The sequence below is a fragment of the Sebastes umbrosus genome, chromosome 14 (assembly GCF_015220745.1).
Source record: "Sebastes umbrosus isolate fSebUmb1 chromosome 14, fSebUmb1.pri, whole genome shotgun sequence".
Lineage (NCBI taxonomy): Eukaryota > Metazoa > Chordata > Actinopteri > Perciformes > Sebastidae > Sebastes > Sebastes umbrosus.
In genome coordinates, this window is record NC_051282.1 from 2,647,288 (window position 1) to 2,668,732 (window position 21,445).

Sequence of the window (21,445 nt, forward strand, 5' to 3'; positions counted from 1 at the left end):
CACGTCCAAAGTGAAATATGTCGGCATGACATGCTGGTTTTATTAGCTCACTGGTGGCTTTTCCACACCCACTGTGGAAAAATTAAGTACAGCATAGCTTACCTTGATTTTATGTGCCTAACATGGAATCTAGACCTGACTTGTTTTATTCAGGGGCGTTTAACATCCAGTAGCATGAGAAGACTATACCATATTATCTATTAAGCACCAGTACATGTTAATTTGCATTAAATGTCAGTTTCATTTAGTCTTACTCACAGCTGGATGTGTCTTTGTGTCTTCGTAGATAGTTGTTAAAACAAGGGGAATATCATCATACATTTTAATGGCAGAATTAGTTTTGTTCTGATTCTCACCATCAATTCATAGAGTCTTACTGGTTGGTCTTCACGTCTTCTCTGAGTCTTTAGGAAACAACCAGATGTCAGGGCCTTTAACCTGTATTTCAATAAACAATGGAACAGTGGAAAGAGAGACGTGAGACAACAAGCTGTGCATTTTTTCTTCTTAAGTCAACAATTGGTGTGTAACAAGCTATGATAATAAAAAACAAATAAAACATCATACACAAATAAACAACGTTGCTGAGATAATCCTGACTATCAGGACAGACGGCTTGGCATCTGACAGAAAGGAATTTAGACAACACAATGGTTGAAACGCATCAGTGAAATGGGAGGGTTGTTCTGTTCTTGAATGATCCAGGTCAGAGGAAACATTCCTTCTCATATTATAAAAATTCTCACAACATTTAGATAAAAGTGTGTCTTCAAAAATAAGGAAAACAAATAGCATCATTTCATGGATTGCACTGTGTTTACTGATGAGCAGACACTGAGTTTGGACAAAGGCTTCAGGCTTCTTGGTTCATTGTCTTTTTCTGTGGACCAGACAGACCTCCAACGAGACCACCAGCAACAGCAGCAACAGGTCGGCAGACTGAGGAGACCAGCCGCAACAAAGGTACGAAGAGAGAAAAAACATTTAATCAGTTTATACGCAACATATGTCTGATTATCAGTACTGCAAGGTCTTGTGTGTTCCCTTCACCCTCTCAGGATGCACGAATTATAAAATTGAGAGCACAAATGTTTTGAATGTGGTTTGTTTTTTAGTCTCGAAGAAGCACTGTTCAACAAATGTTTAGCTGCTAAATGACACTGTACTTTCTCTTCGGGATATAAACCAACACAGATACAGGAAACAGGAACTGTTAGTAGCCAAAGCAGCAGGTTTTTTCATGAAGCGGAGGTGTCAAAATGCTCTTAGATAAGACTTGGCAATATTTCAAGTCCGCTGAGGTCATAGAACCCTTTCGCTCAAACTGAAAGCTAACGTTATGCTAGCAAGATTCAAAGTCAATAACATTGCATATGTGACAAGTTAAAAAAAGACTATAAGTGTATTTCTGTTAATGCAAAAGCATAAGTAAGTTCATAGTAGGCTAAGTAATGATGTTAAAATCTGTAATGAGGTTAAAAAGATCATACATTACATCATACATACAAGGATTGTCTAAAACCATTAAAAGTGGGCAAAAAATAGTTAAAACCTGTTATATGTTGTTTAAAAATGGTTAAAATGTTATGTCACATTGTTTACTTTATTCTTTATTGTTTAATATAAGATGTAAAAGTGGTGATCTGTGATCTACAAGATGGTCTTAATCTAGGGTCCTGAGATCGATTATTTCTGTCTCCACCCACATACCAGGGGAAGCCGGGGTATTTTCCTCATTAAGTGGTGGGCACACTACCAACGTCAGGAGCGAGTGGCGGCTGCGTCGCGTGGTGGCTGCGTGATGCAGGCTTCTGGTGTTCACACTGAAGGAACTGGCCTTCTACCTCCGAGAGGTCAAGGCCCAGTTACGTGTTGGTTAATCTTGTGTGACAAAGAGAATTTCCAAACAGATGAGTTAAAGCATAATGATTCAATTTATTCCGAACAATCAATGTTGCATAAGTAAAAATAAAAGAGTTTACAGATATCTGGATCCAACCTACGTGTCCCTGACAACATACAGTGCATGGGTCAGTTCGCGAAGTCTGAACCCCGAGCTATCCCTGATCCAGCCTATTCATGGTTTACACAATATTAATATTCATGAGCTTATGGCACGTGATGTTTCTGCTGCATGTCTTCTTCTTCTGTTATCTCCTTCTGACTCCTTCCTCCCTTTGGCCTTGAAAAAGAAGAACAGCACCTCCCTCTCCTCTCTTTCCCCACAATTCACTCTATTCATAACAAATCCGACAGTCAGGTTATTGTAGATCATAGTAAGCACTTTTGTACATAATAAATCCAACAGACCCTCTTTTGAACTTAACTAAGTTCACCTACAGATAATGTTACATACAGATATATTTATTATAAGCATAGATAATGTTACGTACAGATGTATTAATTATAAGCATCATCACACAACCTCTTCAGGATCAACATCTTCACTATCCCCCACCATTTCCAGGAGACCCTGTCTCTCCGCTTGGAACATGGCCATCTGATAAGAAGGAGGTGCATCCGGATGCTTTCGTTGCACAGCAGAAATGATCACACGCTCAGTGAGGTGGCGAATACAAGGAATACAGCAACAACCGCATAATACTAAGCATGTACACACAGCAAGGATTGAGGAGAATAGAGATACCACCATGGACTTCCATTTCCCAAAGGTACGGTCTAACCAGTCGTTAATGGGGCTGTTGATACCTGAGTCATCGTGCATGGATTCAGACAGCGTCCGGAGCCCCTCTAGCGCCTTAGTTACAGTCCCGTCCGGCGCTGTATTGTTAGGGATGAAAATACAACATGAGTCTTGGAACATTGAGCATACACCGCCTTTCTCTGCCAACAGCATATCTAATGCCATTCTATTTTGGATCACCATCAGTGACGTAGGAGCCATTTGTTCAGCTAGTCCGGCAATTGCATCACGGGTTAGATTAGTCAAACGGAGAACATTATAGTGGATGTAGTTAATGCGGTCAACATTTTTGTTAGGAGTGATAGGGATCAGAGCACTTATTATAGGTATGTTTTCAAAACCTGCAGCTATTTGGTCAGCCAGTTTATATTCATTAGGGGAGCTACCTCACTACATCATTCTTTATAATCTTGGTTTAGCCTTCCCCCCCTTGTAGCCCACTCCTTCCACCCTGCTTCTGAGTGAAAGCATTGTCTATTGTTAAAAAGAGTTACTTGTGATTAGCCAGTTTTAGCAGAGTGCAGAGGCGAGGATGATAAGTAATGTATCTAAACTAGTACAGTCTGTGCTTTCCCAGGTTATTCAGATTTATCTGAGTACACAAACTCTACACAAGGGTCATGGTATTTTCTCTCACATTCCCTAAAACATTTAAAATACATGACAAATCACATGAAGAAAGTTTGTACAGAAGAACGAGGACAAGAGAGGTAAACACAAATGCTACAGCAAACGCTACTAGCAGTTTGCCGTACTGCATGATGCTTCTAGTTTGTTTTCCTGCGCGCAACTGAAAAACTTTTATCTGGGTGATCCTATTTTATACTGGTTTGGGAAAGGAAGTGAAATTTCTCTCTGGTGGATTCTCCCCACCCCTGGTTCCTCTTTTTATCTATTTTAGCATTTATTCTAAGCAACAAGTTTTAATACAATGTGATATATAATGTTTTTCAAAAACCACCTAGATGAGTCCACCTAAACAACCATGTTAGCCTGATTTAACTGTAAATACAGGCAAGACCTTGTAACCTTCTTTCCCTTATGTGTATCTCATCACAGTCACAGTTTATACAGTATATGAAAAATAAAAAATTATACGTGACCCTCTTTTCACGTAGCCTGGGCTCCTTGTGGGGCTGCCTCCTCTGCTTCAGGTCCTGTCCTGCTGCTGGAGCACTGTGTTAGGTGCCACCAGTTGAGTCCTTTTCCTGCGAGCTGCACAGCTGTTGCAGTTCTGGCCAGAACCTTGTGTGGGCCTGTCCAACGTGGCTCCGACCACTTCCTCTTTAACACCTTCAACCAAAGGTGTTCCGGGGGTCCGGGGTCAGGTCCTGGAACGTCCTCTGTGACAGGGGTGACAGGTTTGTCACCTGTATAGGAGAGAGCTGACACAAGAGCATTAACCTTCAAATAGTATGGTCTGTAACCGAGGTCAGGAAGGGGAGTGGGGTTTTGGGACGGCCCTGGGAAAGGTCGGCCACACGTAAGTTCAAATGGTGTGAGTCCTGTTGACCGATTGACCGAGGCTCTGATGCCTATCAGTGCAATGGGCAGGGCTTCAGTCCAAGGGAGCTTAGTTGTGCGAACGATTTTTAGCAGCTTTAGCTTGATGGTCTGATTAGCCCGTTCAACCTTTCCCTGCGATTGTGGGCGGTACACAGTGCCAAATTTGTGTTTTAGTCCCAGAGCCTTTTCAACAGATTGCAGGTCTTTATTTTTGAAATGTGAACCATTATCTGACCTGATCAATTTAGGAAACCCATGTTTCGGAATGTACTCATTCACCAGACATTTAATGACTGATTTTGCATCCTCTTTTCCCGTAGGGTAGGCCTCAACCCAACGTGAAAATGCGTCCACAATTACTAGAAGGAATCTTTTCCCCCCAGCCCTTACTCCCATATCTGTGAAATCAATAAAGATTTCCTGTCCCAGGGCAGTGGGAGAAGGATGTTTTCCTGCCCTAGGAGTGATGGTAGGTCTGATGTTACATGTACTACATACGTCACACTTAGTCAAGAAGTCAGTTATAGTAGCATGTTTCCGGGGAATCCACCAGTGGCGGAGATCTCGTAACATCTGTTTGTGGCTTTTATGGTCAAGTCCATGAGTCTGAGTCAATATTGAGGACATCCAACAGGGGGGCATAACTATTTGATCTCCGTTATACCATATACCATCAAACTGTTCTATAGCTCCCTTATCTTCCCAGATGGTTCGTTCTGCTGCTGTGGCAGATTTCTGAGCTTGTATGATGGAGAAATCAGTTATCTCAGAACCGAGATCTGTTGTGGTCATGACCATCATAGTAGGTAAATACCCTGCTGCCTTTTTAGCGGCTGCATCCGCTGCTTCGTTTCCTATACTTTCTAAATCAGTGCCCTGACTGTGTCCTTTCACTTTGATCACAGCTACCCTCTGTGGTAACTGGATTGCTTCTAACAACTCTTTCATCAACTCCTCATGAGCCATAGGTTTATTCTGACTAGTCTTAAAACCCGCTTGCACCCAGCCAGACATATCTCTGTGAATTGCATTGCACACATACGCAGAGTCTGTGAAAATATTCACTGCCTTCCCTTCCGCTAACCGCAGAGCACAAACTACAGCCGTAAGTTCTGCTGCCTGAGCAGATTGTTTCCCATCAAGAGGACCGTGATCGAAAGTACATGGTTCCTCTTTTGCTGTATTCATAGACACCACAGCATAACCTGCTTTTAACCCTTCGGTGGGATGATGGAAACAGCAACCATCTGTAAATAAGCTAAGGTCAGTTTCCGTTAAAGGGGAGTTTTCTAAGTCCAGCCTTAGTTTTACAAAGGGTAGCGATTTTTCTGCACATAAGTGTTTCTCGCCATCAGTCATATTGTCAGCCATATTACAGCCCTCATGTACAAAGGAGATGTGTGGTTTCGAGAGTACCAGTAAGATCTTGGTCTGTCTGAGGGGGGTGAGAGTGAAACAGGAGGATGTGACATATGTTACAGTGCTGTGAGAGGTCAGAATCTGTAGAGGATGGTGCATGACTATATGACCTACTTTGTCTACAATTTTTGCCAGAGCAGCTGCATATCTGACACAGGGGCTGGCTCTCTGTTCTTGTGTGTCTAGCAAAATGCTACAATAGTACAATACGTTCCTAGCTCCTCTGTGTTTCTGATATAAGACACCATGGGCTGTACTAAGCTGCTCTGAGACATCCAGATGGAATGGTTGAGAGTAATCTGGGAGAGCGAGTGCTGCGGCCTCTGCCATTTCCTGCTTGAGGTGGATAAACACCTCCTCGGCCTCTGTAGACCATTCTAGCTCGGCAGTGAGATTTCTCATTCCAGCCATGGTTACCATTTGTCTGAGTAACTGAGTGTCGCCTGCATAGTTAGGGATGTATTGTCTTGAATACCCAGTCAGCCCTAAGAATGATAACATCTCTTTTACTGTCTGTGGTTTCGGATGGTGGAGTATTGAGTCACGATGAGCTGGAGACATTGCGGTGCCCTTTGCTGACACCATTCTACCTAGGAACGAAACTTGTGTGCGGCAACACTGAAGTTTTTCCTTTGAGACTTTGTAACCGTAGTTATGTAACCTCAATAACAATGCATGAGTTAGTGACAGGCATACCTCAGCCGAGGGTGCGGCCACTAACAAGTCATCTACATATTGTACAATACAACACCCCTCAGGGAGTTCAAGGCCGGCTAAGTGAGTTCTCAAGGTTTCGTTAAAAATAGAGGGGGAGAGTATAAACCCCTGTGGTAACACATTATATGTCAGCCTTTGGCCTTCATATGTAAATGAGAAAATGTCCTGTAAATGATCTGCTAAGGGCAGGCAAAAGAAGGCGTTAGCCAAATCTATACATGTGAAAGATGTATGGGCTGGGGTGAGCATTGAGAGAGCAGAGTGGGGGTTCGGTACTGGTGTAACAGGAGTCAAAACCAGCTCATTGATGGCTCTTAAATCATGAGCCATTCTGTATGAGCCGGAGGGTTTGATTACTGGCAAAATGGGAGTGTTCCACTGAGAGTAAGATTTTCTTAATACTCCCGCCTTTATCAGTCCTTCAATCGTAGGGGAGATACCCTGGGCTGCTTCCACTTTATGCTTATACTGAGGTCTCCAGATAGGGCAGTAAGTATTCATCTCGAAAGTTACCGGTTCCATGCTGCACCTGCCAACATCAAAGGGGCCCGTAGACCACAGTGAGGAAGGGAGAGTTGCCAACATGGAAGTGACTCCTTCACCATCTAACATCTCCCTACCGTGGTGGCGTGTTAGTAACTCATGTTTGCAAATACCTGACACTGCATTGTAAAAGGAGAGTCTATATATGTTAGAGGATGGTGAGATTGAAACCCCCAAAAGGGAAGTGGGAACCCAGTCTGTCAGAGCGACTGCTGCTTTAACCATGGGGCCTAAGTCTTTAGCCTGATGTTTTGGAGCTATGGCTAGGGACACATGGGGAACAGCTTCTTCTGACATGCGATACCATTGTTCTTGTGCTGGGGTTAGTTTTACTGCGGCTGCTACTCCTGCTGGTGCTATATAAACATCTCTTACTCCTATCCCCCAGGTTGTATCTAACAGGTTCTGTTGGAACTCATCTTGATACATAAGATCATTATTTCTGTCATAATTCAGAGTGCAGTGGAGAGGATCGGGAACAGGGAGGTAAGGGTGTAGAGCCCTAATCCATGGTTGCCACATGTTGTAAAAGTCAATCAGAGGGTTTCGGTCGGCTAGCAGGGCCCAATATATGTCCGCACAGGGTGGTGGGGCATCAGGTGAGGTATCAGGACTCAACATGCACATGCGATCAGCACTGGAGGGCGAGGAGCACACCATTTCTTCTCCTCCGGGGAAACTCACTATCACAGCTTCTGGTGAACAATGTACAGAAGCCCCCAGTGCTGCCAAAACATCTCTTCCCAGGAGATCACGTGGACAATCAGGTGCATACAAAAAGGGGTGCTCCATCACCTGTCTCCCAAGCCGGACAGGAAGGGGAACAGTAAAAGGCAGTCTTTGTTCAGTGCCGGAAAATCCCAAAACGGAAACATAGTGAGAGGAAAGGGAACACATAGGTTCAGCTAAGGTGGAGTAACGTGCTCCCGTATCCACCATGAACCATCTTCGTTTTCCGTTCACTGTCAACTGGAGACAGGGCTCTGCCAGCCCCTGTCCCTCCATCTCCGTCGGGCACCCCTATGGGAACATTCCTGGTGTATATGGAGCAGGTGGAGGTCCCTGCGCAGAGTACCCGCTGTATGCCTGCATTGGAGCTAGCTGTTGGTTTGGTGGAGTCTGTATTGTTGGCTGATATGACTGCTGTGGAGGCCCTCTCATCTGCTGTTGTTGTTTCTGAAGACAGTCACGTGCCCAGTGATCCGGGCTTCCGCAGATGAAACAACTGCCTCCTCTTGGTTGGGCATACCCCCTCCCACTGCCTCCTCCTCCTCTCCCTCTGCCTCTATTCCGGCCTTCATGATAAGGGGGCTGCTGATATGGGGCAGCTTGGGAAGGAACATGATACTGGGGTTGATATATAGCCTGTGGCGGGCCCTGCAGTGGATAAGGATTCTGTGGCGGGGCTGGAGCTGGTGTTACAATTTGAGCCATCTGGGTATCTTTCTCTTTCCCTCCCTTTTTCTTATCTGTTGCACGAGTCCGTGCATCTGCCAACTGTAATTTAGTCAACTGAGCTACCATCTCTTTTAATGACTCATTTTCCTCTTCCTCCTCCTTGGTTTCTGCATCCTGATGATGGCAGAAATGTGTTTCCCATCTTGATGATTTTGCCCCTGCCATATCTGGATTCTCTTGCATCTTTCTCTTAACTCCTTCCGGAGCATGTTTTAACAGAGCTATTCTGAACAGAGACTGCTGTGATTCTTTATCTGGGTTCACCCCCGTAGCCCCCGCCCACTCTGTCTTTGCTCTTTCTATGAACGTGCGTCCACTCTCCCCGTTCTTAATCTTAAACACCAAGCTGTGGAGCTTGCCCGCTGGTATGGGATACTTTTGTCTAATAGCATTACCGTAGGAGGTAGCATAGGGGTTAAGGGAGCTTCTATCTGACACCTGGACTGTTCCGGCCGCTGCTTCTAATTCTTTCAGTGCCCAGTCCGAAACCGAGAAACCCAAAATAGCCCTGAGATCACCCATAGCTAAAGTCTTCCCTCGGGTCTTGTTGTACAGGCTCGTGAGCCACACTCCCCCTCCCTCTTGAATTCCTGGGAGGAGCTCACTCAGTGCTTGAATGTCACCTAAAGTGAATGGCTGATACTCGTCTCTACCGTTGCTTTTGGCCACAATGGGAAACATGCCAACACACTGACTCCTCTGATTGTCACCTTTGTCTTCGTACTTTCCATAAACTTTACGTGACCTCGTTTTGGGGGGTGTATATGGTCTCGCCTCTTCGTGCCCACCCTCCCGTCTCCTATGTATCCCTCCTTTGGAGTGCGTTCTCATGGTTCCCTCTATAGTGATAGGAATGTTTTCATCTTCATCATCATCACCCTCCTCTACTGTTCTACTAGCCTCGTCATCAGTGTCCTCATCTACCTCTCCACTAGTGTGGACATCATGATACTCTGCACGGGATCTCTCTGTGTCTCTCTCAGTTCTCTGCATCTAAACACCTATGTCCGGACTCTCTGTGTGGGGTTTATGGGTAGATTGAGCTCTCCCTCTTACGCCTCCTTTACGCAAGTCTGGTGGTAACATGGCTTGTCCTAACCTGTACTGTCCCGTCTGATCTCTCAGTTCTTCCCTTAGCCTGTCTATTTCTCTGGCTACATCAGACCTACTACCCGCCTCTGAGGCTGAACCTGCTCCTTGTCCTTTTTCTGTTTCCTCTTCTAGTTCCAAAGTACCACCTAACACTTGAAACAATGGTGCCATAACTTCGTTTGTATAATCACTGTCCTGTGGGGTTGGTACCGGACTAGGGGTAGGAGGAGGATAAGGAGGGGGGTTGGGATGTGGGCCAGGTGGGTACTGCTGATGGAGGGACATGTAATGTGGCGGCTGGCTAGTATGTGGGTTTGGTGGTGGGGGTGCGCTAGGACTGGGTGAGGGTTTCACTAGTGGTTTTGCTTCAGCGGTTTTTGCGTGGGTGGCTTTCGTCTGGCTGCCTAAGGCTGATAGTGCAGCCATCTGTATCACATTATATTTTACCAATTTACTTGCCAACTCGTCTTCTTTCTTCCTCAATTTCCTCCTTACAAACATATGTCCCTTTTCTTTGTCTTGTCCTGCTTGCAGCAGCTTTCTATGAACCACCTGTATTAATGCTCTCATCACTGGCATGAATTTGGCTTCACTTCCCGTGGCTGGAAAATGCCCTTCCTTCACTGTCATGTTATACCACTCATCTAGGTCTTGAGTCTCTTTATTTCTAGTCTTGGGATCAAATGTACAGATTACATTGGTCCTGACTTTAGCCCATTGCTGTCCAAATGATAAACGGGGAGGCCCGCAGCCACCCCGTTCCTCACAGTCTTTGTCAAATTCTCCGTCCATTCTGTCCAGTACTATTTCACACAGGTTTATTCAGTTTATGACAGTAACTAGATTCAGAGTAAATGGGTCGCTATGCCCCTCGCTGTGATCCTACCAACATAAGCTTCTACTGGACACTTTGATGTTCCAGCGATGTTGGCCCAGTATCAACAGTAAGTTTTAATTTTCCTCTGAATACTAGTTATTAATGTACACTCATACAGGCGCTCCAAGCGCTATTTTTACTAAACTCTAACGTCCTAGACGTTACTAAACTAGCGCTCCAAGCGCACTACTCATACAGGCGCTCCAAGCGCAGCGTTCCAAACGCTTTTCTAATGTTCCAAATACTTCTCTAACGTCCCAGACGTTACTAAAAACTAGCGCTCCAAGCGCACTACTCTAGCGCTCCAAGCGCAGCGTTCCAAACGCTTTTCTAACGTCCCAGACGTTACTAAAAGGGCAACTTTCCTCCTTTTAGTTTTCAACACTAAACTCTAACGTCCCAGACGTTACTAAAAACTAGCGCTCCAAGCGCACTACTCTAGCGCTCCAAGCGCAGCGTTCCAAACGCTTTAACAGAAAGTCTTTACTTTTGCAACATTTATCACTACAAAGGAGATTCAGCACAACAAGAGAGATAATTTAGAGTAAGCCAATATGCAGAGTTCGATACAACAGGTTCTGCTTACCTTTAAGATTTCAGGGATCCCTTTCTCTCTCTCGCCGGTCTGTCCGTCCTTTGGACACGCTTCTCAATGCCGAAGATCACGTCGGGGTCACCAATTGAAGGAACTGGCCTTCTACCTCCGAGAGGTCAAGGCCCAGTTACGTGTTGGTTAATCTTGTGTGACAAAGAGAATTTCCAAACAGATGAGTTAAAGCATAATGATTCAATTTATTCCGAACAATCAATGTTGCATAAGTAAAAATAAAAGAGTTTACAGATATCTGGATCCAACCTACGTGTCCCTGACAACATACAGTGCATGGGTCAGTTCGCGAAGTCTGAACCCCGAGCTATCCCTGATCCAGCCTATTCATGGTTTACACAATATTAATATTCATGAGCTTATGGCACGTGATGTTTCTGCTGCATGTCTTCTTCTTCTGTTATCTCCTTCTGACTCCTTCCTCCCTTTGGCCTTGAAAAAGAAGAACAGCACCTCCCTCTCCTCTCTTTCCCCACAATTCACTCTATTCATAACAAATCCGACAGTCAGGTTATTGTAGATCATAGTAAGCACTTTTGTACATAATAAATCCAACAACACTAGACGGGTGTTGGCTGCGTGTCGGCTGCGTGTCGGCTGTGTGTCGGCTGCCTGTCAGCTGTGTTTCTGCTGCTGCTGTCAGCCCTTTCTTTCTGCACAGAGTTTGCCTTTTAATGGCCATTTAACTTCATGATAAATATAATTCATATTTATTTTAGACAGAGAAAGTTCAGAAACGTGTGGTAATTAGTAAATAATAGTAATAATCCACAATTAAAACTCCGTACTGTATTAATTTATGATGCTTTCCAAGTCACTCTATGTTCTAGAACACTGTCCGGCACATATTTCAGAATAAAAGCCTCGTGTTAACAAATGAAGGAATTCTGTGCAAACAAATACCGCTTGAGGGCTTTTATTTCGAAATGAAAGCAGGAAGTGTTGATTTAAACCCCATACTTTATCAATTCATGCAGCTCTCCAAGCCATTGCGTGTTCCACAGAACTGACTGCTCATATTTCAGAATAAAAGCCTTGTGTTAACAAATGAAGGGATTCTGTCTATAGAAAAAACGCCTGAGGGCTTTTATTTAGAAATGAAAGCAGGAAGTGTTGATTTAAAAATAAGTCTTTACTTTTTTTCCATCTCCGTAACATATTCTACAGATAGACATCAAAACTGTAGTAAAGTCATGCTGGTATGATGTTAATATACAGTCAATGGATCACTTTCACTGTCTGTGACATATTCTACAGATGTCTATACATGGAAACGGTTTTCTTGTAGCTGATATGATGTTAATATACAGTCAATAGATCACCTTCACTGTGTAACATATTCTACACATGTTTAGACATGTAAACTGTAGTAAAGTCTTGCTGGTATGATGTTAATAAACAGTCACTAGATCACCTTCACTGTCTGTAACATATTCTACACATGTCTAGACATGTAAACTGTATTATGTAGCTGATATGATGTCCATATACTGTCAATAGATCACCTTCACTGTCTGTTGCTGCTGCGAGACGCAGCTGAGACGCAAGGGGCTCGCGTGAAAAATAGGCGAGCCTTCTATTCTATAAAATAGACGCGCGTCTCATGCGGGCAGTGTGTCCACTCTAACCTGTTAACATGGACGGCGAAATAAAAAACAACACGACACGCAGCCGCCACGCGCTCTTTACGCGGGTAGTGTGTCCACCACTTTAGAGTAAAGTTCTCGCTGAGGAAACGTCACCATCACTCTTGTGATTATTTCTCCCCGTTTTCAGGTTTGTTGTCGGTGTAAAACAAAGTTTACATGGTTATAATAATCCGTTAACATGTCATGAGTTTTCCAGAGGCTTTGTGTGACATTTTGAGTAGACTAAAGTTCGGTTTTGCCGAGTGTAGTAAAATGTGTGTGTGAGCGAGGTCCCTGCTTGGAACATAAACCAACCATGGACGTGCCGAGTGCCACTGCCTTTTCGTGAATTTACATGTACACATGTTGTATGTTTTGCACTGTTGTCGATATAATAATGTTTTATGCACTTTAGTGATTTGTATGACAGTTTATTGCCTTAAGCTATTTGATAGTGACAGTAATATTAGAGAAGATAAGAAATATGCCTCAGGTAAATACTGTGTAGCTGAAAAATGGTATGTACTTTCTACTACTCTCTAAAAAGATGCATTTCATGTTGTTGTGTTTTGTAAATTGTTGTATTTTTGTAAAAGCTCTTCATTAGAGTAAAGTTATCGCTGAGGAAACGTCATCATCACTCTAGTGATTATTTCTCCCCTTTTTTAGGGGCGTAACAAAAGCACATTCATATCACTTAGTTTTAAAGCGAGTGCACAAGGTGTGCAGTAGCTCTTTAACTAAGTTAACTAAAATGAACATGACCAGACATGAGTCAATATTTACTTATGAGAGTAACGTCTATCTATGGAAGCTATCACATGCTAGACAAATATTTGACGATTTTTTTTTTGGCAAATATTTGTGCTGCAGAGGAGCAACACAGGCCAAAACCACAGCCTGGGTTGGCCTGAATGGATTATACATAACGAACAGAGAAATCCACAGACACCACAAACTGGACCTATATACCAAGAGTGAAAGAAAGACACATTATGTATATGAATCACAATCCTCAACAAATACATACCTCAAATTGGCAAAATTGGTAGCTGATAATAGCCCTAACCCTAAGAACTGTTATGTGTGTGGATTAGGGCTGTCAAAAGTTAATAACGCATTAACGCAAATTTGTTTTAGCACCACTAATTGGTTCAACGCATTAACGTAACTTGCGATTTTTAGGTTGTAGTCGGCTCAGTTTTAAAGCTAGAGTGAAGATACTGGCATCAAAATAGAAAAACCTAAGGTATCCATTGGTATCAACCATGTCATACTAGCTTGGAAGAGGCTAAACAATCCAAAGTTAGGGTTAAGGTGAGGGTTTTTAAGGGGGTCCCTAAACCTCTGGGGACGGAGGCTGATGAGGCGTTGATGGTGATCAGTGAGAACAAAAGGATACAGGTGCTCTTTGGAAAGGGATTTGGAGAAAATAGTACCCCTAAAGAGCCTGGCGGTCCTAATGTTAATGCCTGCGCAGGGGCTATTTCTGCTGGGTCCATTGTGTATCCCTCCTCAGACACGATCTTCCCCAGAAATCTCACACTGTCTTTGAATAGTTCACATTTCTTTGCTGTGAGCTTGATGCCGTGTTGCTGGTATACCGCCTCAAAATCATTTGTATGTGACTGACATGGTCATATTTACTGAGGACTAAATCATCATCAGGATATGACCGGCAGATCTCATCCCGAGGTCCCCTTCGACATTCTTCCATACTCCTTTGAAATTCAGCAGGTGCTGAACTCAATCTAAATGGGATTCGTATCCACTTGAAGCAGGTTGTCTATATTTGCTGCGGGTGCCAGCCTGAGTTTCACCAAACAATTTAAATGTTTGAGTTCTTTTATGGTCAACCCTCCACATTGACACGTTCTCATCGCAACTAGTCACATACAGCCGCTTTGTAATGCCCCTTGGTGTCAGGCGTCACGCCCCTTGGCGTCACTTTACTTCCAAAACCACTATAGTTACCCTTGCTGTCACTTTAGGATTTGGCAACAATAATATTAATAATATTTGTGAGAAATAAGTTTAGCTACACACCGAAACGTCATCAAATAACTAGCGGCTACGAAGGCCGACGGTTGCTGTGTCTTGGCCAAGAAGTTGCACTTGAACACACCACAAAGACTACAGCCAACGGCCAACTAGCACGTACGTTCTGCAACTGCGTGAGAGGAAATAACTTTCCATACCAGCAGGTAGCGGTAGTCTGTATTCGTCATTCAAAAAGGGAAACCGGAAGACCGAGGACTGCAGACAAGCCATTGTTATGTTACGTACATGAAACAAAACAGCGTTTGCTGACCATTTTCACACCACTCTCACTCACCAATTAGCTTCATTCCAGATGGCCATGTCATTGTGAAAATATCTGTGCATTGGAATGATCAAATGAGATGAAAAAAAATTAGATGAGCCTTCTGTGTGTGTCCTCTTGACTTTACTCTTTTGCTTGCTTTCCTCACTTCCGTATCTCTTCTCGTGCACCGACTCGCTTAAGCTGAAAAAACGATCAGAGTGATGTTGAATGGGCCAAAAAAGCCGCCAACATGGGCAGACTAGTGCCAACGGTGCGGACACACCACAAAAACTAGGGCGACAGACGTTCACTGATGAACCAAAATTCTGGTGCGTGTAAGGACCTTAACTCTACCCACTGTATCATTTTGAATAATGCAAAAAAAGTGGTCAAAGGAGGGGGTGGGGTGTGTGACGCAGGAGTTGCTCAGTGACTGATTAACATCATTTTTTAAATATAAATTTCATGACGTAGATTGGACCCAAACGGTCGACTTTATGTCAGCATTGTTCTTGACGATTCAGGGCTGATTTAAAACAGTAGATTGCGCGTGGCGCCATTTTCAACCCATTAAATGCAGATTTTTATAAATTTGGTAAGAAATGTCAATAACACCTGCACAAGGTGTGCAGTACCTCTTTAACTAAGTCAACTAAAAGAACCATGACCGGACATGAGTCAATGTTTGCTTATGAGAGTAACGGCTATCTATGGAAGGTATCACATGCTAGACAAATATTTGACAAACTTGTTGGCAAATATTTGTGCTGTTTCAAGTGCAGAGGAGCAATGCAGTTCCCGGACGCCCAGAAGAAGGTCTAAGTCACCCAAAGCAGTCAAAACCACAGCCTGGGTTGGCCTGAGTGGATTATACATAACGAACAGAGAAATCCACAGACACCACAAACTGGACCTTTATACCAAGAGAGAAAGACACATTATTCATATGAATCAAAATCATCAACAAACACATACCTCCAATTGTCAAAAATTGTAGATAATAATAGCCCAAAGTCTAAGAACTGTTATGTGTGTGGATTAGGGCTGTCAAAGTTAACACGATAATAACGCGTTAAAGTGGCAGTAGGCAGTATATGTTTTGGCATCATTGGGCAAAAATTCCATAATAACCTTTCAGCATATTGTAATTCAAGTTTTCTGAGAGATAACTAGACTTCTGCTCCTCCTCATGGTTCGGTCATGTGACCAGAACTTGGCGTTCCTTCACCAGATTTCACAATGGCAGCGGTGTCACAAACTTTCTAATTTTACAACTAAACTGTGCACTACAAGGTGATTTTGAAAACATCTGAGGAGAGAAATAGGCATTAACGTCACATAATATTCATTCATATTTGATCAGCGCTGCCTAGTTTGACCGTTTGGTCGGAGTTCGCGAGTGATTGACAGCCGGCTCTCATAGACGGCAGCTGGACAGCAGACCTCAGATCAGCTCTTACTGCTTGTTTTCCTCCGGTCTGTGACATCACAAATGGACAGAAATCCTGACAGCTTGTTTCAAATGCAGAATTTCTGAATACGGGCTGTGTGTATTTCCCTGTGGATTGAGCGTTTCGATACTTCCACAGTATTTATATAGGACTTAAGCCTGCTTTATATTAAGGAAACATGAAAATCTCACATTTTTTATAATATGGGACCTTTAACAAAACATAGAGAAAATCCAATCTTGATCATTTGTGCATGATCTTTTACATTTTTTTTATTATTTTAGCTTGCTACATGCCAACTCTTGACTTAAGGGAACAATATGTCGGACTGACAGCTAGCGTTTTAAAATGGGTAGCATAGCAGTTAGCACAAGCTTTCACAATTTGAGGGTTACCTTCTAGAAACGACTGTGTTAGCCACTGGCCACCAGCAGTAGACGGAATCACTACAGCGGCTGTGTGTCTCAAATACTCACTGCCTTGATAACCCAGCTGCACACGGACCACGGGGAGATGTGCCGAGGCTTTTCAGGTCGGGTAGAATCTAATGTTAACGTTATCTTTGTTGATCCAGTTTGTTTACTTGCTTCCAAGGTTGCAGAAGGCTGTCTTTACGTGCCAATTTGTTTCATATGTGACAAACTGGGTGTCAAATTGGGCAGTGGACGGGATCACACCGTCCAAAACAAATACAGACGTTCTGGACCGAAATGGACATTTCAAAGGAGAACATACTTGCTGTAGCATTGTTGTCAGAGAAGCCAGTATTTCATTTCAGCATGCTTCCTTCATCTCTGATGACATATCATGGTCATTTTATGATTTATTACATTAAATATATTACATATTGGTCCTTTAAAAAGGAAATACCAGCCTGTTCTCATTCCCAGGGCGTTAAAGGGACTGTTTGTAACTTCTTACACGTACAAATCATTGCGGGTCGGTGTCCCATGCGCGCTCGCGTGTGGCTACGCTGTTCAGACTCAGACTCCAACACAAACTACACGGAAGCACCAAAACCGCAAGCGTTGTATCTAGTGAAGCCCGTCTGTTAAACAGTGTCGAGTTCAAAGACCGTAGCTTTGGTCTCCAGGGCCGGAGTCTCTGCTCCTCTGCTTGCTTGCCTTCATTCACACACCGCGCTTGTTCTCGGTCTGGGTATCATCGGATATTCCGTTTTTCCTTTGGAATTCAGAAAGGAAAAAACGTTTTTTTATTTTTTCGTTTTAAACCAAAAACCAGGAAACGGCCGTTTTCCCGTTTTTCGTTTCTGAATCAAAAAATGAAAAACGAACCCAAACCGGGCCGTTTGTTTGTTTTTGCGAATTCCTTTTCTCATTATTCGTTTTGAATTGAAGAACGGAAGTCACGTGGGTTTTTCGTTTTTTCGTTTTAAACCACAAACGAAAAACGGAATCACGTGGTGCTCTGTTTGTTTTTTGTTTCCAAACGAAAAACGAAAAAACCAAATTAAAAAAACGATCCGATTTAGTTTCTTCAAGTTTCTTTCTGTTATTTTCTGTTTTGAATCGAAGAGCGGAGAACGGCAGTCACGTGACCAGGAAGTGAAGGCAAACATGTCAAAATAAAAGCCAAGAAGATAGTTTGGTCATTCTATAAAAGTGTAACATTATTTAAGCACAGGATCAAAGTAACAGTAGAAGATAAATAGGCTAAATAAATACACAAATAAATACATACATAGATATTTTTTTTTTGTTCTTTTCATTAACACATGAATATCTTTTATCCAAAAAGTGTGTGATAAATTACAGGGAGGGTCTCTACAGATGTTATACAACAGGGAGGGTCTCTACAGATGTTAAACAGAACTCTCACATAATTGACACTTTTCTCTCTCACACTCTCACTATGGGCTGTTTCTTTATGTCGGCAGGTGAGAAGCACTATGTGGCTACTCCTTTCAACACACATGACACTTCCACCTGATCCTTTTACTCCATTAGGAAGGCTGTAGCCGAGTAGTTCTACATCATGATAATGCTGATTTTTCAACAAGCGATTATGACATTAATGCCAGCTAGACAGAATAAAGCTCTGTCTGTCATGACAATAGTACTGGACTGAAGGCCACTTCATCAAAATCATGGAAATTCACAATAATTAGGCCTGTGCTAAAAAAGCCGACGCAAGTAAGCCAAATGATCTTTGGCCTATCGCAATAACCTCCATATTGTGTAAAACCATGGAACGAGTTCTTGCCAACCACTTGACCAGCACAGTGCTAGATCTGCTCCAGTTCGCTTAAATAAGAGCAACAGAGGCCCAGACGACGCTGTGCTGACTCTGCTTAACACAGTCACAAAACACCTTATGCATCCTAAAGGTTATGCCAGAGCTTTATTCGCGGATTTTAGCTCAGCTTTTAACTCAATGAAGACGCATATTCTCCTGAAAAGGCTCATTGATCTCAACATCAACACAGGGTTAGTTGTGTGGATCAGAGAGAACATGTCAGACGTGCTGCCCACAAGGCTGTGTTCTTTCCCCTGTGCTATTCTCTCTTTTTACTAATGAATTTATGATCAATGAGAAACATTTTAGACTGTTTAAGTATGCGGATGACATGGCCTTAGTTGACCTTTTACAGGAAACAGGCCCACTAGGTGAAGCTGCCTATCTGACCCACACTACAGCCCTTCAGACACGGTGTCACACTAGCCAGCTAGAAATCAATGTGGCTGAGAAGAAAGAATTAATCATGTGCTGCACAAAACAACATTTGATCACAGAGCTAGTTTCACTTGATGGCCAACATGTTGAAACTGTGGGACACTTTAAATACCTCGGTACAGTCCTGGACACCCAGGTGAGCTTCTCTGTAAATACAGAGTATATTTTCAAGAGATGCTCACAGAGACCTTTATCTTCTAAGGAAACTCAGTGGCCTCGGTGTCAGCCGGCAGATTTTAGAATTAGTGTACAAAACTATTGTTGAGAGGGTTTTAACCTTTAACCTTCCTGCCTGGTACGGTCACCTACACTGTAGATAGAAGAATAAACTGTCTAGGATTGTGTCAATGGCAGGCAAAATAGTTGGTAAACCCCAAAAGCCCTTGACTCAACTTTTTACAGAAAGGACGAGGAAGAAAGCGAGGAGTATCCTGGCAGATAGCTCCCATCCTCTCTGCAGCCAGTCGGGAGGAGCTATAGAGCCCCTCTGGCAACTAAACATGTGTTTAAAAAGTCTTTCATCCCAAATGCCATCAATATTCTTACCTCAACACAGTGACTGAGCAGATCTGAGCCACAGACACTGACATGAACTGTTTTAATGTGTAACATAACCTGTCTTTGTTTTTTACTAACTGCTGTCTGGTTTTTAATGTCTGTTGTTTTCTGTGTTTTGTGAGCCGAAGACAAATTTCCAGCCTGGTGAACAATAAAGTTTGATTGTATTGTATTGATCAGATCATATTGAAGGGCCGTCAGCTTTACAATTTAGTTTGGAGGGAGATTCGGTATCAGTGAAGTCAGTGCATTTTATGAGTAGGCCTTCTGTGACATTACCCACCGTAGGGGTCAGAGGTCACCACTCCTCAATCCCCAAGGATTTTCTTTTCAGTCAAATTTTCAATTTTGACGCATTTATAGATGAAAAGTCAAGTCAATAAACATGGTCAATGATAGATAAGTATGGTTGATCAGCATGTTTGCCAACCTTCAGACATCATAGTGTAATATGATGATTAATCAGCCTGAGTTCACTAAAAAACTGAAATCACTAACTTTCTGTATTCTGTTTGGTGGTTTATGATGCTTTTCAATCATTTCTAGCCTATTTGGTAGTATATATAATTTAGTTAATTTGTTCGACATCATGATAATGCAGATTTTTCAACCAGTGGTTATGACATTAATGCTAGCTAGACAGAATAAAGCTCTGTCTGTCATGACAATAGAACTGTACTGAAGGCCTTTCCTTTACTCGGGTGACTCTTTACAGCCGTCTGAAAACAGCAGGTATCTGTTAAATCTACAGTTTCTGGAGTGATGAAGTGGCCTTCAGTACAGTACTATTGTCATGACAGACAGAGCTTTATTCTGTCTAGCTGGCATTAATGTCATAATCGCTTGTTGAAAAATCAGCATTATCATGATGTAGAACTACTCGGCTACAGCCTTCCTAGTGGAGTGAAGGGATCAGGTGGAAGTGTCAGGTGTGTTGAAAGGAGTAGCCACATAGTGCTTCTCACCTGCCGACATAAAGAAACAGCCCATAGTAAGAGTGTGAGAGAGAAAAGTGTCAATTATGTGAGAGTTCTGTATAACATCTGTAGAGACCCTCCCTGTTGTATAACATCTATAGAGACCCTCCCTGTAATTTATCACACACTTTTTGGATAAAAGATATTCATGTGTTAATGAAAAGAACAAAACAAAAATATCTATGTATGTATTTATTTGTGTATTTATTTAGCCTATTTATCTTCTACTGTTACTTTGATCCTGTGCTTAAATAATGTTACACTTTTATAATATGACCACACTATCTTCTTGGCTTTTATTTTGACATGTTTGCCTTCACTTCCTGGTCACGTGACTGCCGTTCTCCGCTCCTCGATTCAGAAGAGAAAATGACAGAAAGAAACTTGAAGAAACTAAATCGGATCGTTTTTTTAATTTGGTTTTTTCGTTTTTCGTTTGGAAACAAAAAACAAACAGAGCACCACGTGATTCCGTTTTTCGTTTGTGGTTTAAAACGAAAAAACGAAAAACCCACGTGACTTCCGTTCTTCAATTCAAAACAAATAATGAGAAAAGGAATTCGCAAAAACAAACAAACGGCCCGGTTTGGGTTCGTTTTTCATTTTTTTGATTCAGAAACGAAAAACGGGAAAACGGCCGTTTCCTGGTTTTTGGTTTAAAACGAAAAAATAAAAAAACGTTTTTTTCCTTTCTGAATTCCAAAGGAAAAACGGAATATCCGATGATACCCAGACCGTTCTCGCTCTTTCGCTCCACTCTCACATGCATGCAGCACAATACACACAGCAGAAGAGTTAGTTTAGCTCTGAGAATATCTAGTGAATGTACAGTGGACGTTTGTGCAGAAATAACTCCGCAGAGAGAAACGTTATCGTCTCTGACCAAAACTCCGGGTCGGGAGGCTGAGG